We start from the raw sequence: 21,327 nt of genomic DNA on the forward strand, positions 1-21,327 counted from the left end.
TTTTTATTTTGTATACGGTACAGTAACAAAAATATTCAAAACCTGTAATAATGGGGAGCTTTTCCAGCTCTATGCTTCTTCTCATGTGTAAGAGTTAGACCATAATTCTTTCAGGAGAGTGAAACCTTATCTTGTGCTTAAAGAGTGAGAACTCGGGTGATTAGCTGTAATGTCTGTGATAGACACTGGCAACTGTCTACAAGTTGGCCACCTGTAGACTTACCCAAATGCCAAGAATTGAGAAATAATCATCATATAATAAGTGACTATTCTATACCAGGCACAGATGCTTCAGCATTTATGAATTTGGAAGTGGAGCAGGAGGTCATTTGACTAAACACCCATCATGAGTTTGAAGGAAATGTGAAAAGCTTGTGTCATATTGCCAGAATATTCAGTCATGTTCCACTAGGATCAAACATTTTGAGATAGATTTCCTTTGAAGATGCAGCATTATGAGGCAATGGAATCCAAAACAGAAGGCAAAGTACCTTTCTTTCCCAAACCTGATCCTTAAAATTCACATATTGGAAAACTAGGGTCAGCAACTTTTCAATAAATAATACTGGGATAATTTTATTCAGATGGGTGTGGGAGGAGAAATAGATTCCTACATCACCCCATACGCAAATGTCAGTTCTGACTAGGTTAAAGACAAAAGCAAAACTCTAAACTTTTAGGAGAAAATATTAAAAAAAAATCTTTATGAGTCCAGGGTTTGGAAGGATGTATAAAGACACAAAATACACAAAACTTTTATCCATTAATTAACTTATTTACTCATTTAACAGATATTATTGAGGCTCTACTAGATTTCCAAATAGGAAAAGGAGTATGTCAAGGCTGTGTATTGTCACCCTGCTTATTTAACTTATATGCAGAGTACATCATGAGAAACACTGGGCTGGATGAAAAGCACAAGCTGGAATCAAGATCACCGGGAGAAATATCAATAACCTCAGATGTGCAGATGATACCACCCTTTTGGCAGAAAGTGAAGAACTAAAGAACCTCTTGATGAAAGTGAAAGAAGAGAGTGAAAAACTGGCTTAAAACTTAACATTCAGAAAACTAAGATCATGGCATCTGGTCCCATCACTTTCACGGCAAGTAGATGGGAAAACAGTGGAAACAGTGTCAGACTTTATTTTTTGGGGCTCCAAAATCACTGCAGATGGTGACTGCAGCCATGAAATTAAAAGACACTTGCTTCTTGGAAGAAAAGTTATGACCAACCTAGACAACATATTAAAAAGCAGAGACATTACTTTGCCAACAAAGGTCTGTCTAGTCAAGACTATGATTTTTCCAGTAGTCATGCATGGATGTGAGAGTTGGACCATAAAGAAAGCTGAGCACTGAAGAATTGATGCTTTTGAACTGTGGTGTTGGAGAAGACTCTTGAGAGTTCATTGGACTACAAGGAGATCCAACCAGTCCATCCTAAAGGAAATCAGTCCTGAACATTCATTGGAAGGACTGATGTTGAAGCTGAAACTTCAATACATTGGCCACCTGGTGCAAAGAACTGACTCTTTGGATGCTGATGCTGGGAAAGATTGAAGGTGGGAGGAGACGGGGACGATAGAGAATGAGATGGTTGGATGGCATCACCGACTCGATGGACATGAGTTTGAGTAAGCTCCAGGAGTTGGTGATGGACAGGGAGGCCTGGCATGGTGCAGTCCATGGCGTTGCAAAGAGTCGGACCTGACTGAGCGGCTGAACTGAACAGAACTGAACTGGATGCCAGTCACTGATCTAGGCACTGGGAACAAGAAGAGGATATGATAGATACAATTCCTCTTTCCAGAGAATGGAGGGTCTAGTGAGACCATAGAGACAAAGAATAATACATTTAATTACATGAAAATGAAAATTCTTCTAAAGGAAAAAATACATCACCAACAAAATGACAATGTAGGCCATAGGCTGGGAGAAGATACTTGGAATACACAAAACCAAAAAGGATTAGTATCTGGAATATATAAGGACTCTTCCTAATCAAGAAGAAAAAAACAGACAACCCAATAGAAAAAAGAACAAAAGATATCAAAAAAGAGGGATTTCCCTGGCAGTCCAGTGATTATGACTCTGCGCTTCCACTGCAAGGGGGGCAGGGCATAACTCAGTTTTGACCCCTGGTTAGAGGACTAAGACTCCACATGCACCAAAAAAATAAAAAAGGTATAGAAAAAGAAAGCTAAATAGTCAATAAACATGAAGAGATTCTCAACATAATTTATTACAAGAGAAATGCAAATTATACAATCACAAAATATTATTTAATGCATAGATGAACAAAAGTCAAGTCTGACAATACTACATATTAGCCCGGTTGTGGACCAGTAGGACTGCTTATGAAATGCTGTGCTGTGCTCTGCTTAGTTGCTCAGTCGTGTCTGACTCTTTTTGACCCCAGGTCTGTAGCCCACCAGGCTTCTCTGTCTATGGGGATTCTCCAGGCAAATACTGGAGTGGGTAACCTATTCCTTCTCCAGGGGTACTTCCCAACCCAGGAATCAAACCAGGGTCTCCTACATTGCAGGCGGATTCTTTACCAGCTGAGCTACCAGGGAAGCTCATGAAAGGCTTGGGAAAATGCAAATAAATATGAGTATTTTGGAAAGAAATTTGGCAATATATGTTACAGCTCAAAATGTTCCTGCCTTCCCACCCAGTGATTCTACATCCAGGTACGCTCCCTAGGGAATTTTTCATGTGGGCTCAAGAGGACCAACAATCTTTATTTCAGTACTGTTTGTGATTGTGAAGAAACAAAGACAAGTGAAATATCCACTAATAGGAAATTAAATAAATAAATACACTGTGAGATGTTCACACCATGGAATAGCATTCAACAGTTAAAATGAATGACTATGAGCTGCCTGCATCAAAAGGGATAGATTTCAAAAACACAGTTTTGAGTAAAAAACCAAAACTAAAAACCAAAAAAACCCCATGATTTCAGATAATACAGTTCTACAGTTTGTAGAACAGTTCACCTTGTTTATGAATATAAATTCAAACTATATGTAGATAAAAACATACACATGCATGATTTAAAATATTAAATCTCAGGGTTGGGGGGGCAGTTAAAAGAAATGGGAGAGAAGAGGAATCTGTAGTTAATTATAGTTGTTTCAAAACAATCAGAATGTTACGGAAAAATATTGGAACATAATACAAGCATTTTTTAATTGGACTCATTTAAAAATAAGTGGTTGATCTTGACTCTACTTTCTATGATCCCAAATGAGGGAGCAGGGGCTGTCTGCAAATAGGCACAGGGGAATATTGTGGGGTGAGGGAAAAGTTCCAAGGCTCAGTTGTGGTGGTGGTTGCACAACTGTATAAATTTCCTAAAAATTACTGGACTGTTCGTTTATATGGATGACTTTTGTGGCAGGCATATTATATACCTCAAGAAAATTGTTTAAAATCTATGTAGCCGAAAAGACTCTTTCCAACATAGTTCTAAGGCTGACTTTCGTTTAAGAGACTTTTAATAACTTGTTTTTCTGGCTGTGTTTCATGTAGGTTTATGTTCAAGAACATTTTTGAACATTCAGTTTACACAAATTACACAAATATGTGTATGTGCATGTTACCAACATTTAACTGTAACTGATATGTTTAGATTTCTATGCATGTTTTTGTAATAATTTCATAAAGAGAGAGTTCATGGGGTACTGAGTTTCAGATCACATTGTTATCACATTAAGTGTAAAAATTAAGGAGAGAGATAAATAAACTTCATTGGAACTAGGACTATTAGATTATTAGCTTTTGAACTAATAAAATCTCCATATTAGTGAAAAAAAATTTATCCCTAATTGAAATTTACTAAAATCTTTAAGATTTGGTAAACTAATAAAAATTCATTTGAAAATTTCTTTAAAAATATGTGGCTGATGACTTATAACACATCAGACTCCTACATTGCAGAGTGTACTTTCTATAAACAAGAACATTTCCCACATAACCACAATACCATCATTAAAAGGAAGAAATTGGTATTGACATTGCTACTATCTCGTCTTCAGACCCCTTTCAGGTTTTGCCACTTGGATCAAAAGGACTCGATTCAGAATCCAGCATTGCATTTAGTTGTTGAGCCTCTTTACTCCTAATTTCTCAGTCTTTTGTTAACTTTTATAAATTACCGCGTTGCTCTTGAAGATTTCAGATCAATTATATTGCATTAATTATATTGTAATAAAATGTCCTTTAAAATTTTCTGATATTTCCAGGACTTCCTTTGCAGTCTAGTGGTTAAGACTCTGCTTCCACTGCGTGGAGCAAGAGTTCAGCCTCTGGTCAGGGAACTAAGATCCCACACGCCGCATGATGAAACACCACCACAAAACTCTGTTATTTCCTTGTGATTAGATTGTATGCCTTTGGCAGGAATATCACAAAAGTGTGCTGTGTTCTTTTCATTGTATATCAGATGGTGACAATTTCAGTTTGTCCCATTACTAATGATGTCCATTATGATCGCGTGGTTACAGTAGGGACTGCCACGGTTTCTCCACCGTAAGGGTGCTCTCTTCTTTGTAGTTAATAACTATATAAATACCTCATTTCTCTTCAAACCCTTAAGTTATCTATTTATTTATTTACATTTATATGGGCTCACGATTCTGCTTTTAGTAAATAGATTATAATTTATTATATGTGCATGTGTGCTAAGTTGCTTCAGCTATGTCCAACTGTTTGTGACCTTATGGGCCATAGCCCACCAGACTCCTCTGTCCATGGATTCTCCAGGCAAGAACACTGGAGTGGGTTGCAGTGCCCTCCCTCAGGGGATCTTCCTGACCCAGGGATCAAATCCACATCTTTTATGTCTCTTGCATTGGCAGGCAGGTTCTTTACCACTAGTGCTACTTCAGAAGCCATATATATATAATTATATATATATGTATATATAATTAATGGATACATGAATATATATTATTTAATTTTATGTTCAAAATCATGTTCACATTAACCATTGGGAACTCATTCAAGATCACACCTGGTCCTTTAACACAGTCTCATCCCTGTTTAAACGCTTTCTTAGTTTCAGGCAGAAGGTATTCCAGGCTCATCTTGTACTTTCTTGCTTAGTCCTAACTCTAAAATCAGGTAGTTCTCCAAGAGCCTCCATTCCTTTTAGTGGAGAACAGTATTTAGAAGATCTGGGCATAAGATGTGCTTATCGTTATGGGGGTGTCACTGCTCCCAGAGGAAAGAGTTAAGGAATATACATAGATACATGTATATACACACAATTACATCTATATTTACTTTTGTTGTTGTTGATCTATGCATATGGAAAACCATATGCTCTCATCAACACAACTAATTCCAGGCCAAAGCCACAGAATTGATTCCAGTTTTCCCCTTTTCCACAGAAACCGGCTCCTGTTATGCTTATTATATTCCCTCAAACATAGCTCGTCTTCCATCCCTTCATCACCCTTCCCGCCGTGTGGAAGTCTTCCTCTCTTGTTTGGGCTCTGAGTTCCCATGCTAGAGGCTGGCCCTCTTCATGAACACCCTCCTCACCCCTCCTGGGCCCTGACATTCCATGCCTTTCCCATCGTATGGGCATCCTGGGCATTGTGCTTGGGCTTTGCTTCTCCATGCTAGCTCACTGTGGCTCCCTTTCTCCCAGTTGTGGTCTGTAAACTGAAAAGGAGAGAAGAGGGAGGCAGGGAGAAGGGAGGGAGGGGAGGATGAGGAAGGGAGGGGGAGGGAAGAGAGAGACATAAAGAGGGAAGGGAAGGTAGAGGGGCAGGGCCAGAAACAAGGAAGTTCAGTTCAGTTCAGTTCAGTCACTCAGTCGTGTCCGACTCTTTGCAACCCCATGAATCGCAGCACGCCAGGCCTCCCTGTCCATCACCAACTCCCGGAGTTCACTCAGACTCACGTCCACTGAGTTCGTGATACCATCCAGCCATCTCATCCTCGATCGTCCCCTTCTCCTCCTGCCCCTAATCCCTCTCAGCATCAGAGTCTTTTCCAATGAGTCAACTCTTTGCATGAGGTGGCCAAAGTACTGGAGCTTCAGCTTTAGCATCATTCCTTCCAAAGAAATCCCAGGGCTGATCTCCTTCAGAATGGACTGGTTGGATCTCCTTGCAGTCCAAGGCACTCTCAAGAGTCTTCTCCAACACCACAGTTCAAAAGCATCAATTCTTCAGCTCTCAGCCTTCTTCACAGTCCAACTCTCACATCCATACATGACTACTGGAAAAACCATAGCCTTGACTAGACGGACCTTAGTCGGCAAAGTAATGTCTCTGCTTTTGAATATACTATCTAGGTTGGTCATAACTTTTCTTCCAAGAAGCAAGCGTCTTTCAATTTCATGGCTGCCGTCACCATCTGCAGTGATTTTGGAGCCCCCAAAAATAAGGTCTGACACTGTTTCTACTGCATCCCCATCTATTTCCCATGAAGTGATGGGACCGGATGTCATGATCTTCGTTTTCTGAATGTTGAGCTTTAAGCCAACTTTTTCACTCTCCTCTTTCACTTTCATCAAGAGGCTTTTGAGTTCCTCTTCACTTTCTGCCATAAGGGTGGTGTCATCTGCATATCTGAGGTTATTGATATTTCTCCCAGCAATCTTGATTCCAGCTTGTGCTTCTTCCAGTCCAGCGTTTCTCATGATGTTCTCTGCATATAAGTTAAATAAGCAGGGTGACAATATACAGCCTTGTCGTACTCCTTTTCCTATTTGGAACCAGCCTTGAGTCTAACTCAATGAAACTAAGAAACAAGGAAAGGGAAGGATAAAGGAAGAGTGATATACAATGTCTTATCTCTTTGAAAAGTCAAAGGCAAATGTGGTGAAATGTTCAAATTTGACAAACCCTGGTTAACTAATTGATACATGAGCATTTTCTACGGTATTCTCTGTGGTTAACTTTATGTGGCAAAGTTTTTTTTTCTTTTTAAATTTGAAATCCAATACAGCCCAATGTCTTTGTAAATATAATAAAAATTAATATATAAAAATTAAACAAAAAAGACATATAAAATGTAGGCCCCCTAATTTTTAATAATAGATTTAATGGACATAAAGTGATTGTGAAACTGCTGCGAAAGTTTCTAAATTGTTCCATTGCTCAGTCATGGCCGACTCTTTGTGACCTCGTGGACTGCAGCATGCCAGACTATCTCCTGGAGTTTGCTCAGATTCACGTCCATTGAGTCAATGCTCTCAATTTCTGCATGCTTCTTACAGGTGACCAGACAATAGTTGTGTGAACCAGCAGTTGTTATTGTTATCAAGTCCAAGCTCGCTCTGTGGGTTACACGACAGGCCAATGAATCAGAGACTAAATCAGAGACAAGATGTTGAGATAAGGCATACTTCTTTATTTGGAAAGCCTGCAGACCAAGAAGATGGCAGAGTAATGTCTCAGAAGAACCATCTTATCGGGGTTTGGATGCCAGGTCCTTTTATAGACCCAGAGATAGAAGCGTCTAGGATAGAGAGGGAGGGCCAATGAGGCAGTAAAGCAAAAAGGGCCATCAGTCTTGTAAAACAGCTCCCGGAATGGCCAGCATCAGGGAGTGGATGTGTTAATCTCTGTTTTTCTTTTCTTCTTTCTTTCTTCCACAGGTGGGCAGGGTCAGATTACCTCTTTGTGAGCTGAACAAAGGCACTTTAGTTTAATAGTCAGGAAGAGGGGCTGGGTTTTCTGAAGCAGGCCATTAGGTATGATTGTAAGAACAATAGCCACTAAAAGCAAGTTGAAGAAACAGTTCCAATATGAAGTCAGAATTGGTTCTTCTCTGCAGCATTACCGCCCATAGTTTGAGTATCACCTCAGACCAGACTCTTTTCATGCTTGACATGAAACATTGAACAGTAAAATTTTAAAAATATAATAAAGCTGGGGAGCCTGGCTTCTACTTTGAAGTCACAGATGTGCTCTTGAACTTGTGGGTGTCTAGCTGAGGGCTCCAGATTGCCTTTTGCAGGTATTCATTCCACGATCAAAACATCCTGCCAAAAAATAAGGGTGTTCGGGGACTGGTAAGGCTCTGACCTTGAGGTCCTGAAATCTAGGGAAGAAAAGAAGAAATGAAAGAGAAGGCCAGAATGAAATGGCAGAATGGTGGCCAATGGAGCTATTAGTGGCTCAGACAGTAAAGAATTTCCCTGCAATGCAGGAGACACGGGTTCGATCCCTGGATCAGGAAGATCCCCTGGAGAAGGGAATGGCAGCCCACTCCAGTATTCTTGCCTGGAGAATCCCATGGACAGAGGAGACTGGTGGGCTACAGCCCATTGGATCGCAAAGAGTTGGACACAACTGAGCAACCAACACAGAACAGGAGAACTTCTGTGCAAGCACTTGGCTTCCATTAGAGAAACTGTGTTTCTAGAGCTTCCTTAGACCAGGCTGGCTCCCTTCCAGTGCTGGTCACAGTTCCTGAGCCTGAGTGCCTGGTGGGGATGGGTAGCTGCTCTGGAAACCCCACCTTTGGCTCCTCAGGGTGCAGACCCCACCAGCTCCCTGGGAGTCTTGTCTTCTGTCATCTGTGTGGAGATTCCACAATCCCTGTTGTTTCTGGAGCCCTGGTAAATAAAATCACAGTGGAAGAGGAAAGATAAGGAACAGATGTGGTCAGGGCAGGCTGAAAAACAAAACAAACAGTTCTCTGCACTGGCCAATAAGAACAGGGCTCAAGCCAGCTTTCTGTGGCGTTTGACTTCCTGGCACACAGGCAATCCGTGCACAGTGAGCGTCCCAGGTACAAGGGACCCAGGTTCTCCTTGGTGTTTCCTCTGAAGGTATATGTTTTCAATTTTGATCTGAAACTGTGTCAGGTTAACACCCTCTGTCCAGGAGCCCCAAAGTTTCTTTAAAGTATGAATTTCCCAGCAAAATATTTACCAGATTTTTTTTAAAGTACATTTAACTTTGACTTTTCCACAATAGTTGTGTTTCTTTTTTTTTTTTTAATGAAACTTTTAGTGCCATGTGGAAAATATTCTTTATATTTCCTCTGCTGGAAGGCTTTAGATTGCATTTTCCTTCAGGCTAATAGTGCTGCTTGCCATTGGTAGCTGAGAAGCCACCCTCAGTGGTGGCCTTGAGACTTTCCTAAAGGCCAGGGTAAGGCCTGGACACCACTCCCAGGTGGTCTGAGAACAGGGTGTTCAGTCGCCAACTCTAAGCATGTGGGTCTGGAATGGTTTCTCAGAGCACTGCAGCTTGTTATAAGAGACTGTTTTCTTTTCAGTGCATGAACTGGGATTTTTTTGGCTGTATGTGTTCATTAAGAAAACCCATGTCACTTATCACAAGTGTAAAAAGAATGTTTCAAATGTTCCTGGAAAACTTTCAGCTGGTTCATGTCCATGCCTATCCCTTCTCTGCAATTTCTCTACCCCTCCCCTCCAAAGATGTGGCGTGGAGCTGTTTCTGATTCAGAATGATTGCAGTGTTTCAGCCAGGTAATGGATGAAGTCATTAACGTGGATGCCTAGCTGACATCGTAAAGTTCTTCAGGTAGGGGTAGGGGGTGGGGGTGGGGGTTGTCCTGGGCTGGGTTTCTGTTAATGTGGCCAGGAAATAAGATTTATAACAACCCCTCAAAGACTTAATACCCCTTTGTGGACATGTTCCCTATGGAACTTATTATATTCAAAGGCTTATTCTAAAGCAAAGAACTCGGTGGGTATAAAAGTACCCATGGAAGGTACTAGATTTTTGGGAGAAGGGGCAACTTAGTCTTTATTTCCATACATTTATTCAGGGCAAGATTTTTCCTAACAAAATTCCATTCAAATGTAACTTTTCTGATTCTGTTTGAGCCTATTCTTGTTAATTTCTAATTACAACAGAAAATGTCTAATGTCCTTCTGCATTTGTAGCCACCACGGCTATGAACACCCCTAACTGAGGACTTTGAAACTGCTCTGAGTTCCTTAGGATATTTTCATCTGTCTTTGTCTCTTCTATATTTATTTTGTGAAAGAAGCTAGCACTGGTACTAAAATAATGCCACAGTGAAATACTGACCCTTGGAGATCAAGGACTATTAACCTGCATTCAAAATGATATGACTCCTGAACTTTCCTAGTGGCCCAGTGGTTAAGAATCCACCTGCCAATGTAGGGGACACAGAGTCGAGCCCTGGTCCAAGAAGAGCCTACTTGCTGTGGAGCAACTGAGCCCGTGGGCCACAACCATGGAAGCCTGGGCACCTGGAGCCAGTGCTCCGCAGCAAGAAAAGCCACCGCAGTGAGAAGCCCACACACTGCAACTAGAGAAAACCCTATCAGCAGCAAAGACCCAGAGCAGCCAGAAATAAAAGTGAATAGATAATTTAAAAATAATAACATAACTCCTAAGAGAGTGAAAAGACAAGCCGCAGATTGGGAGAAATACTTTGCAAAACAGATATTTGATAAAGGATTTCTATCCAAACTACACAAAGAAATGTTAAAACTCAGCAATTAAAAAGAACAAAAACTAAAAAATTGGCAAAAGATCTGGATACCCACCAAAGAAGATAAGCAGGTGGAATAAGCATATGAAAAGGTGCTAAACATCTATGTCATTAAGTTCAGTTCAGTCGCTCAGTCATGCCCGACTCTTTGCGACCCCATGAATCGCAGCACGCCAGGCCTCCCTGTCCATCACCATCTCCCGGAGTTCACTCAGACTCGCATCCATAGAGTCAGTGATGCCATCCAGCCGTCTCATCCTCTGTCGTCCCCTTCTCCTCCTGCCCCCAATCCCTCCCAGCATCTAAGTCTTTTCCAATGAGTCAACTCTTTGCATGAGGTGGCCAAAGTACTGGAGCTTTAGCTTTAGCATCATTGCTTCCAAAGAAATCCCAGGGCTGATCTCCTTCAGAATGGACTGGTTGGATCTCCTTGTAGTCCAAGGGACTCTCAAGAGTCTTCTCTAACACCACACTTCAAAAGCATCAGTTCTTCAGTGCTCAGCCTTCTTCACAGTCCAACTCTCACATGCATATATGACCACAGGAAAAACCACAGCCTTGACTAGACAGACCTTAGTCGGCAAAGTAATGTCTCTGCTTTTGAATATGCTATCTAGGTTGATCATAACTTTTGTTCCAAGGAGTAAGCGTCTTTTCATTTCATGGCTGCAGTCACCATCTGCAGTGATTTTGGAGCCCCACAAAATAAAGTCTGACACTGTTTCCACTGTTTCCACTCTTTCCCCATCTATTTCCCATGAAGTGATGGTACCGGATGCCATGATCTTCGTTTTCTGAATGTTGAGCTTTAAGCCAACTTTTTCATTCTCCTCTTTCACTTTCATCAAGAGGCTTTTTAGTTCCTCTTCACTTTCTGCCATAAGAGTGGTGTCATCTGCATATCTGAGGTTATTGATATTTCTCCCAGCAATCTTGATTCCAGCTTGTGTTTCTTCCAGTCCGGCGTTTCTCATGATGTACTCTGCATATAAGTTAAATAAGCTGGGTGACAATATACAGCCTTGACGTACTCCTTTTCCTATTTGGAACCAGTCTGTTGTTCCATGTCCAGTTCTAACTGTTGCTTCCTGACCTGCATACAGATTTCTCAAGAAGCAGGTCAGGTGGTCTGGTATTCCCATCTCTTTCAGAATTTTCCACAGTTTATTGTGATCCACACACTCAAAGGCTTTGGAAACTGCAAACTGAAACTGCAATGAGATATCACTAAATACTTCTTAAAATGGTGAAAATGCAAAACATTGACACAGCAAATACAAGCAACGGTGTGGAGCAATAGGAACTCTCATTTCTTGCTATTTCAGTTCAGTTCAGTTGCTCAGTCGTGTCTGACTCTTTGCGACCCCATGAATTGCAGCACGCCAGGCCTCCCTATCTATCACTAACTCCCGGAGTTCACTCAGACTCACGTCCATCGAGTCCGTGATGCCATCCAGCCATCTCATCCTCGGTCATCCCCTTCTCCTCCTGCCCCCAGCCCCTCCCAGCATCAGAGTCTTTTCCAATGAGTCAACTCTTTGCATGAGGTGGCCAAAGTACTGGAGCTTCAGCTTTAGCATCATTCCTTCCAAAGAAACCCCAGGGCTGATCTCCTTTAGAATGGATTGGTTGGATCTCCTTGTAATCCAAGGGACTCTCAAGAGTCTTCTCCAACACCACAGTTCAAAAGCATCAGTTCTTCAGTGCTCAGCCTTCTTCACAGTCCAGCTCTCACATCCATACATGACCACAGGAAAAACCATAGCCTTGACTAGACGGACCTTAGTCGGCAAAGTAATGTCTCTGCTTTTGAATATACTATCTAGGTTGCTCATAACTTTTGTTCCAAGGAGTAAGCGTCTTTTAATGTCATGGCTGCAGTCACCATCTGCAGTGATTTTGGAGCCCCCCAAAATAAAGTCTGACACTGTTTCCACTGTCTCCCCATCTATATCCCACGAAGTGATGGGACCGGATGCCATGATCTTCGTTCTTGCTAGCGGGAATGTAAAATGGTACAGTCACTTTACAAGACAGCTTGGCAGCCTGTTACAAAGCTAAACATGGTCTTACCATAAGATCCAGTAATCATGCTTCTAGTTATTTACTCAAATGAGAACTTATGTCCACACAAAAACCTGCACACAAATGTTTATAGCAGCTTTATTCATAAGTGCTTAGAAAAAACCAAGGAAATCCTTTGATAGGAGAATGAATAAACAAACTGTGGTATATTACACAGTGAAAATTTTTTCAGTGATAAAAAGAAATGAATGATCAAATCCTCAAAAGACATGGAGGAAACTTAAATGTATATTTCTAAGTGAAAGTAGCCAGTCTATAAAGGCTACTGTATGATTTCAACTATATGATATTCTAGAAGAGACAAAACTATAAAGACAATAAAAAAGATCAAGGGTTGCCATAGACTGGGGGCAGGGGAAGGGAGGAATGAATAGGTGAGGCAGAGAGGATTTTTAGGCTGGCAAAATTATTCTGAATGATTCTGTAATGGTGACACATGACAGGGTGCATCTGTCCAAACCCCTAGAACTGTATAACACAGATAGTGGATTGTAACATAAACTATGGCCTTTACTAACAATTGTGCGTGTGTGTGCTCAATCATGTCTGACTTTTTGTGATCTCATGGACTATAGCCCACCAGGCTCCTCTGTCCATGGAATTTTCTAGGCAAGAACAATGGAGTGGGTTGCCATTTCCATGTGTGCCAGGCATTTTTCCACACCCTTAACATGTAAGAATTAATTTATTCCTCATAGCAACCCTATGAAATAGGTACTTGTTTTACAGATGAGGAAACTGAACCACAGAGACTTAAATAATTTGCAGCATTACGGGAACAATGGGCTCCCCTGGTGGCTCAGACAGTAAAGAATCTGCCTGCAATGCAGGAGACCAGAGTTCGATCCCTGGGTCAGGAAAATCCCCTGGAGAAAGGAGTGGCAACCTACTCCATTCTTGCCTGGAGAATTCCATGGACAGGTGCGCTTAGAGGGCTACAGTCTCTGGGGTCGCAAAGAATCAGACATGACTGAGTGACTTCACACACACACACACACGGGACCAATAAGTGATAGAATAAGGATTTGAACCCAGAGAGTAGCTTTGGAGGCTGCATGCTTTTGACAACTGCTAAAGTAGAAGCTGGGTTTCCCTGGTGGCTCAGAGATTAAAATGTCTGCCTACAGTGTGGAGCCGAGGGTTCGATCCCTGGGTCAGGAAGATCCCCCGGAGAAGGAAATGGCAACCCACTCCAGTACTCTTGCCTGGAAAATCCCATGGACTGAGAAGCCTGGTAGGCCCCAGTCCATGGGGTCGCAAAGAGTCAGACATGACTGACTGACTTCACTTTCACTTTCAAAGTAGAGGCTGGGGGAATAAAGAGATGTAGCAGCAAATGGTCTCCTCCCTTAAGAGTTTAACCCATTAGGACAGCAAGGCATGAAGACTGCAGACAATAACAGAGGACTGACCTTTTGCCTTTGGAATGCTCACTCAGGCCCATCCCTACTGGCACATCAGCTGATGGTTTCTTGATCCATGTCCTGGGCTCAGTTTTCTTATTACATATCATCATAGTCAACAATGATGAGCTATTGACATTATTTAGTAATTGTTTCCTCTGTGCTTGTCTCTCCTCAGTTAGACTCAAATTCCTTGAGTTCAGGGATAACTTCGGAGTAGGTAGCCTTTCCTTTCTCCAGGGATCTTCCCAACTCCGGTCTCCCGAATTGCAGGAGGATTCTTTACCAGCTGAGCCACAAGGGAAGCCTATATAAACTTATACTTGGCTCTCTACCTGCACAGTTCAGTTCAGTTCAGTTCAGTCGCTTAGTCTGAACAGCATGCCAGGCCTCCCTGTCCATCACCATCTCCCGGAGTTCACTCACACTCACGTCCATCGAGTTGGTGATGCCATCCAGCCATCTCATCCTCTGTCATCCGCTTCTCCTCCTGCCCCCAATCCCTCCCAGCATCAAAGTCTTTTCCAATGAGTCAACTCTTTGCATGAGGTGGCCAAGGTATTGGAGTTTCAGCTTCAGCATCAGTCCTTCCAATGAACACCCAGGGCTGATCTCCTTTAGGATGGACTGGTTGGATCTCCTTGCAGTCCAAGGGACTCTCAAGAGTCTTCTCCAACACCACAGTTCAAAAGCATCCATTCTTCAGTGCTCAGCTTTCTTCACTGTCCAACTCTCGCATCCATACATGACCACTGGAAAAACCATAGCCTTGACTAGACAGACCTTTGTTGGCAAAGTAATATCTCTGCTTTTGAATATACTATCTAGGTTGGTCATAACTTTTCTTCCAAGGAGTAAGCGTCTTTTAACTTCATGGCTGCAGTCACCATCTGCAGTGATTTTGGAGCCTCAAAAAATAAAGTCTGACACATGCGCAGGAGGTGATTAATAAGTTCTTTCTGATTAAGTGTTGGGACAACGCTCAATGAGGGAAGACATTTTAAGTCAAAGTTTCAATAAAAATCAAACTGAAGGGATTTCCTTGGTGGGCCAGTGGTTAAGAATCTGCACTTCCATTGTAGGTGGAATGGGTTCGACCCCTGGTTTGGGAGCTAAGATTTCACATACCTCATGCTGCGGCCAAAAAAAAAAAAAAAGAGAGGGAGAGTTCAAAAGTTATTGTGTGTGTGTTTGCTTGTTTCTTAGGACTTTTGGTGGCAAATTTCTACTTCATTTATTGTTCATTAACTGTGATAGTCATGGTGTGTGATATGAGCCATATATTTGATAGCCCATTAGAGTACAAATGCTTGAGTAAACAATTAACATACAGATAGAAAGGAATTCACCTTTGGATCTTCAAGTTCAGAGGTCAAGGGTCAGAAATCACCAGACCTAGGGAAAGGAGTCAACCTTTGGGGAACTGGAGTCGTGAGTGTCTTAGCCTGATACTATCACAGACTGTGTGAGTGGGGCAGACCACTGAACTTCTCTGAGCCTCAGTTTTCCATCCACTGCATGAAGCTAATTCTACCTACACTGCCTACTTGCCTCCTTCCTAGGGTGTTTGTTTCAACCGAGGCTTTTGTGAATGAAAGAGCAGGATTCTATATAACTTGAAAGAGAGAAGGTGGTGGGAAAGGATAATGATGAAATATTTTATAATTTGTAATTCATTTTATTATGGTCTACATCAGAGACTTATTGTTTGAAACAGGGCAGCATAAAAAACGTGTTCTTTTTGTGTTCATGTAAGAACTTCCCAAAGAGGGTTTGAATCATCTGGGTCAAGCTGAAGGATACCAAGTAAATACCCTTTTCTCTCTCTTAATGAATTATCCTCTAATGGGACTGAAATATGCACCATTGTCCCAATGTTGTGGAATTGTACCATTGCAGTGAGAACCCTGTGTATGTCTGCTTCTTTCTTTTTTTTTTTTTTGGAGGCATGGTGTGCGGGATCTTAGTTCCCTGACCAGGGATCTAACCCTTGCCACTTGAAGTTGGGAGTTTTTACCGCTGGACTGCCAGTGAAATCCAGTGTATGTTTGCTACTAATAGTCATAATTTTAATAGGATGTTTCCTACTAGGGGAAAATATTTAAACAAGGACTAAACTACCAGTTGGTCAGTGACCAAGTAAAGACCAATGGCAAACCAGTGCTGATCAGTCATTCACATTCCATTTCATATTTATGGAAGCCATCAGAGCACTTTACAGTCATGGGTAGGTGGCAGAAACAATTGTTAGGTTTCCCAGAAGCTTTTTCCAAGGAGTCTGAAAGCAATTCTTACAGCACTTTAAAGATTCTCTAGGACGGCATCCTGACTGCCCTTACCTTTGGAACCAGAAATCAGCATAGAACACTGATTTGAGAAGGCTTTGAGAGCTACATGCAGGATAAATTAGGAGGTATGGGAATGATAGAAAAGATAGAGGCCCCTTGGATCTCCTCATCTATCACCTCCCACAGATATGGCTTGGCGCTTATCTAAAGGAAAGAAGGCATTGGCAGAGGGATCGTCCACTTATCAACCATCATCATTCCTTTTTTCCATCCCCAGGGAATAGGAAGCAGAACAGCCTTGGAAGAATGCCATAGACAAGATCCACCAGCACAGAGGCTGCTGAGAACAGCCAGGTTTGAGAGACACTTGGCCAGTCCCTTCCCTCTGTCTCTCCAGCAAGGAAAAGGAAGCCTCAAACTTAGGAGCTATTCTGATGTTTAAATATGCTGTCATGAAGTACTGCTGAGCAAAGCCCAGGTTGGGGTTGGGGTGCATATGTGCGTGTTCCTAGAGTAAGGAAAGAGGCTTCAAAATACCTACCCCTTTGCAGTTTGGGAGAGATGGGTTGACCCCTGGGTGACAGTCTGGCAGACAGTGTAATTATCTGAGGGTGCGGACTCAAAGTGAGATATGGGAGGCGGGAGAGTAGGAGGTGAGAAGAAAACATGTTTGGGGAAGGATGTGTTTCTCTAAGCTTGCAATTGCCTGAACCACACTGACACCAAGCTCTTTATTATTTATTTATTTGGCTGCACCAGGTGTTTGTTTTTTTGTTTTGTTTTTGGTTTGTTTGTTTGGTTGCTGCATGTAGGATCTTCAGTTTTCATTGGAGCATGCAGGATCCTTGGTTGTGGCATCTGGGATCTAGTTCCCTGACTAAGGATTGAACCCCGGGTCCCCTGCATTGGAAGCATGGAGTCTTACCACTGGACCAGGAAATTCCTCCCACAGCCATCCATTTTTGAGCCTTTGGATAGTTCCTTCAAGGCATCCCAGATGCACCCCTGGACATTCACAGCCTCAGGAGACATTTTTAGTGGTGAGGGGCAGGCGTTGGAGAAAGTGGGGGCTGTTGGAGACTAAGTCACTTCATCTTTCCAGCCTCATTTTCATTATTTGTGAAAAATGAATAATAATCATAATTTCTACCTAATAATCTGTTGGGGGGCTTAAATAAAATAACATGTGTAAAGCATATAGCATAGTGACTAACACCTACAAGAGTTCCATAATTGCCAGGTTTTTATTGTTTCACAAGATACTTCTATTAGAGTGGTGTGCGTATACACCAGTCACTCCCGTTTGATTGTAAGTCCTCTGGGGGCAGCATCTTGGTCTTTGCTTAGGAACTACGCACTCCTTGAAGGCAGGAACCCCTTCTTATTCTTGTCGATATTTGTTCCTTAGTGAAGGGCATGGCACATGGTAAACAATGGAGCAACTATGTTTGCCGAATGAGCAAATGACAGACTGAATGAGGGAGTGAATGAATGAATGCGTGAGTGAAAGAATGAATGAAGACCACAGTGAAGTGAAGAGAATGGAAATCTGAGAATGGGATGTGATTCCACGTGCCTGTTATTTTTGCTTGAAATTAATTCTCAGATCTTGTCTGCTGGGATCCTGGCTGACATACATTTGCAGGGGTTGACTGGATGATATAATTGCTGTTTTCTGTCTCTAACTACTGTGATTATGACTCAAGTAGTAGATACATTTATGGTGCTATGTAAATAATAATTATTTTAATTATGGTTTGACCTGTACAATATATTCTAACAACGTAGCTGACTGTGCATTTGTGTATGTGCACTCTTGAGAGTGATGGAAAAAAATCTCCTATTATGAAAGTACAAAGGAATCTCCCCTCTATGCACATGGTAATTTTAGAATTAAAACATAGAGAAGTATAATACCACTGTAATTATACCAAGTTTGCAGAAAGAAATGGCTTTGAAATAGTATATAATGTGTTGTATTTAGATAATATAAAGTTTAATTTTATTGATAATTTTTTTTTGATGTTAGTAAAAATTAGTAATGGTGATTTTCAAGTCCCTATAAGAGTATGAAAGGGCCTTGCAGATTTAAGTAACATGATTTATGTATGATGCTTCAAGTGTCTGGGATGTACTAAATGCTCAGTAAGTATTTGGTATTCATTTGGCAAAAGCATATATGTAAGTAAGCATTCAATATAAATGATGAGCTGTATGCTTTTTTTTTGCAGGGGGGTTGGTAGGATGTTCACCATGTGGCATGAGGGATCTTAGTTCTCTGACCAGGGATCGAACTCATGCCCCCTCGCAGTGGAAGTTGAGTCCTGACCACTGGACTGTATGCATTTTTGAAAAATCACCTCCACAAAGAACTCCAGTTTCATCCACGTGGCACCTGGGAGAACTTTTATCAATTACAGCAACATTATTTTTTGCACTTGAAATGCATGAAGGACCATGTTAGACACGGGTTGACGTGGAGAATGGTTGATGCCCATGGATAGAACACAAAGATGAACAGCATAGTATGGGCTTCTGAGGAACTTACGCTGAAATACACGAAAGGGACATGACACTCACAGAACAGTAATAGAACCCTTGCTGAGCACTTACTGTGTGCCAGCAACAGTTCTTCATGCTCTGCACATGCAGCCCCAGTCTTCACACAGATGAGGAAACCGAGGCACAGGGAAGTTAAGCAAGGTGTCACAGATAGCAAGCAGCAGGCAATTCCCGTCTAAGCTGTCTGACCCCAGCGTCCACTCCCAACATTAAACTGCCCCCTCTAAGAGCATGCAAATAGCAGTAATACAAGTACAACCTTCAGGGAAGGTTAAGAAAACCTACTGTGGGAATATTCCAGCCAAGATATTGGGACGCCTTCTCTGGGGACTGGCATTTCAGCTGAATTTTGGATGACTGGGGGAAAGGAATGTTAAGTAGGAAAGAACAGCATCCTAGAGAATTTGACGGTGATTTCCATTCTGGAGTAAACTGTTGTAACCCTTAATACCTTTTATTGCAATTGTCTGTTTAGCTGTTTTGTCCCTTGTTAAATATAAGCTCTTTTCTGGACATCTTTTTATCCTGAGCACCTTAGATACCTTCAAGGACTTACTGATATGATCTCCAACCACATTTTTTTTCCCCCTGAAATTAGATATTTTACACAATAAAATGACTACATTTAATTTAAAATACCATATGCCCTACAGAAATGCATGTTTCTATAGTGCTAAGATATGCTGAACACACAGTTCATTATTTGAAACATACTTTTGTGGCTAAATCAGTAGGATTATTGGAGCCAAAGTAAACCTTTTAAATGTACACACTATGGAGGATGCATGCCTTCGAATTATCTGGCAAATTAATTTTAAGTGAAAATGACAATAAATCCTGCTCTTGTTCTCATTTGAATCCTCTGTACTTTCTATTCTGCTCGCAACCCACAGCATGTCTGGCTTCTCCCGTCCAGTAGGAAGTCTAGAGCAGTGGGTGTCAAACGGGTGCTATTTGATGGAAAAGACAACGGAGGGAAATTGCATTAGCACAAGAGACATTGAACACACTTGAGAAATGCACAAAAATTACCCAATTCTAATAGTTAATATGTTTTCAAAATTCTTGCCAGCACCACTATTTTTCACATTATCAAATTCTGTCCCCATTGTTACGTTTTAAGAACGTTTGAATCTTTGAAGCATATTCTTTCTTACAATAAAGCTATTGGCTTTAGGCTCTTAGCCAGCTGATCCCTAATGCCTGCTCCACTCCTCTGCAATAATCTAAGCCCTTAAGCAAAGGGTATTCCCTCTTGGAAGACATTAGGGTGCTTCCTTGAGATACAGAGGGCTATTTACTGGAATACCCACACCTTCCCTCAGAGTGAAGTAAAAAGAAAGCCCACTACGTTGTGTCCGACTCTTTGCAACAACTGTACAGTCCATGGAATTCTCCAGGCCAGAATACTGGACTGGGTAGCCTTTCCCTTCTCCAGGATTGCTAGGTCATATGGTAGTTTCATTTTTAGTTTTTTAAGGAACCTCCATATTGCTCTTCACAGTGGCTGTATCAGTTTCCAAAATGGTACAGATGAACCTATTTACAGCGCAAGGAGAGAGATGCAGATAGATGTCCATTCTCCACGTCAGCATCTCTATTCTTGCGCGGACCCAGCAGTCCCACTACTGAGAAAATCATAATTCAAAAGGACATAAGTACCTCCAGTGTTCATTGCAGCACTATTTACAACAGCCAGGACACAGAAATAACCTTGATGTCCAGTGACAGATGAATGGATAAAGACGATGTGGTACACGTATGCAGTGGAATACTGCTCAGCCACTAAAAGGAACCAAACAGGGTCATGTGTAAAACAGACAGCCAGTGGGAACCTGTCATAAAGCACAGAGATCCGAGCTCAGTGCTCTGTCACTTTCTAGTAGTGGGATGGGGGAGTTGGGGTGGGAAGGAGGCCCAAAAGGGAGGAGAGATGTGTCTACATATGGCTGATTCGCTTCATTGTACAGCAGAAACTAACACAGCATTGTAAAGCAATTATATTTAAAACACACAATTATTTTACTCATAGTCTAAAATAGACTGTAGTCATTCACTCATTTTTTTTCTTTAAGTAAACATTTGGTGAGTGCCTGGTCAGCCAGGCACAGAGGCTAGAGTGGTTTACGAAGCAGACAGGCTTACAGTCTTTAAGGGTTTAATAGTCTAATGGGAGAAACAACAAAAAGGGGTGAGGGAGAGATAAATATGTAACTACAAAGTGCTTTAAGCACAATGTGATTAGTTCTATGAAGGGAAGAACTGGAGGGAGGGGTTGAGGACCTCCTAAGGGCAGACTTTAAATCTGAGATAAGGGTGGGAAGGAAAGCTTGTGAAGAGGGCAGGATGGAGTGAGTTTTTCCAGGCTGAGAGGGCAGTGTGCAGGTCTCGAGTGGGAAAAAGCTTTAATAGGTTTTAAGAAGGAAAAGGATAATATAGAAAAAAGAGAAAGGGAGTGGTATGCAGTGATATCGGAGTTGTACACTGAGCCACATTTAGCAGTCTGGGTTTTGTTTTAGATT

The sequence above is a fragment of the Capra hircus genome, chromosome 6 (assembly GCF_001704415.2).
Source record: "Capra hircus breed San Clemente chromosome 6, ASM170441v1, whole genome shotgun sequence".
Lineage (NCBI taxonomy): Eukaryota > Metazoa > Chordata > Mammalia > Artiodactyla > Bovidae > Capra > Capra hircus.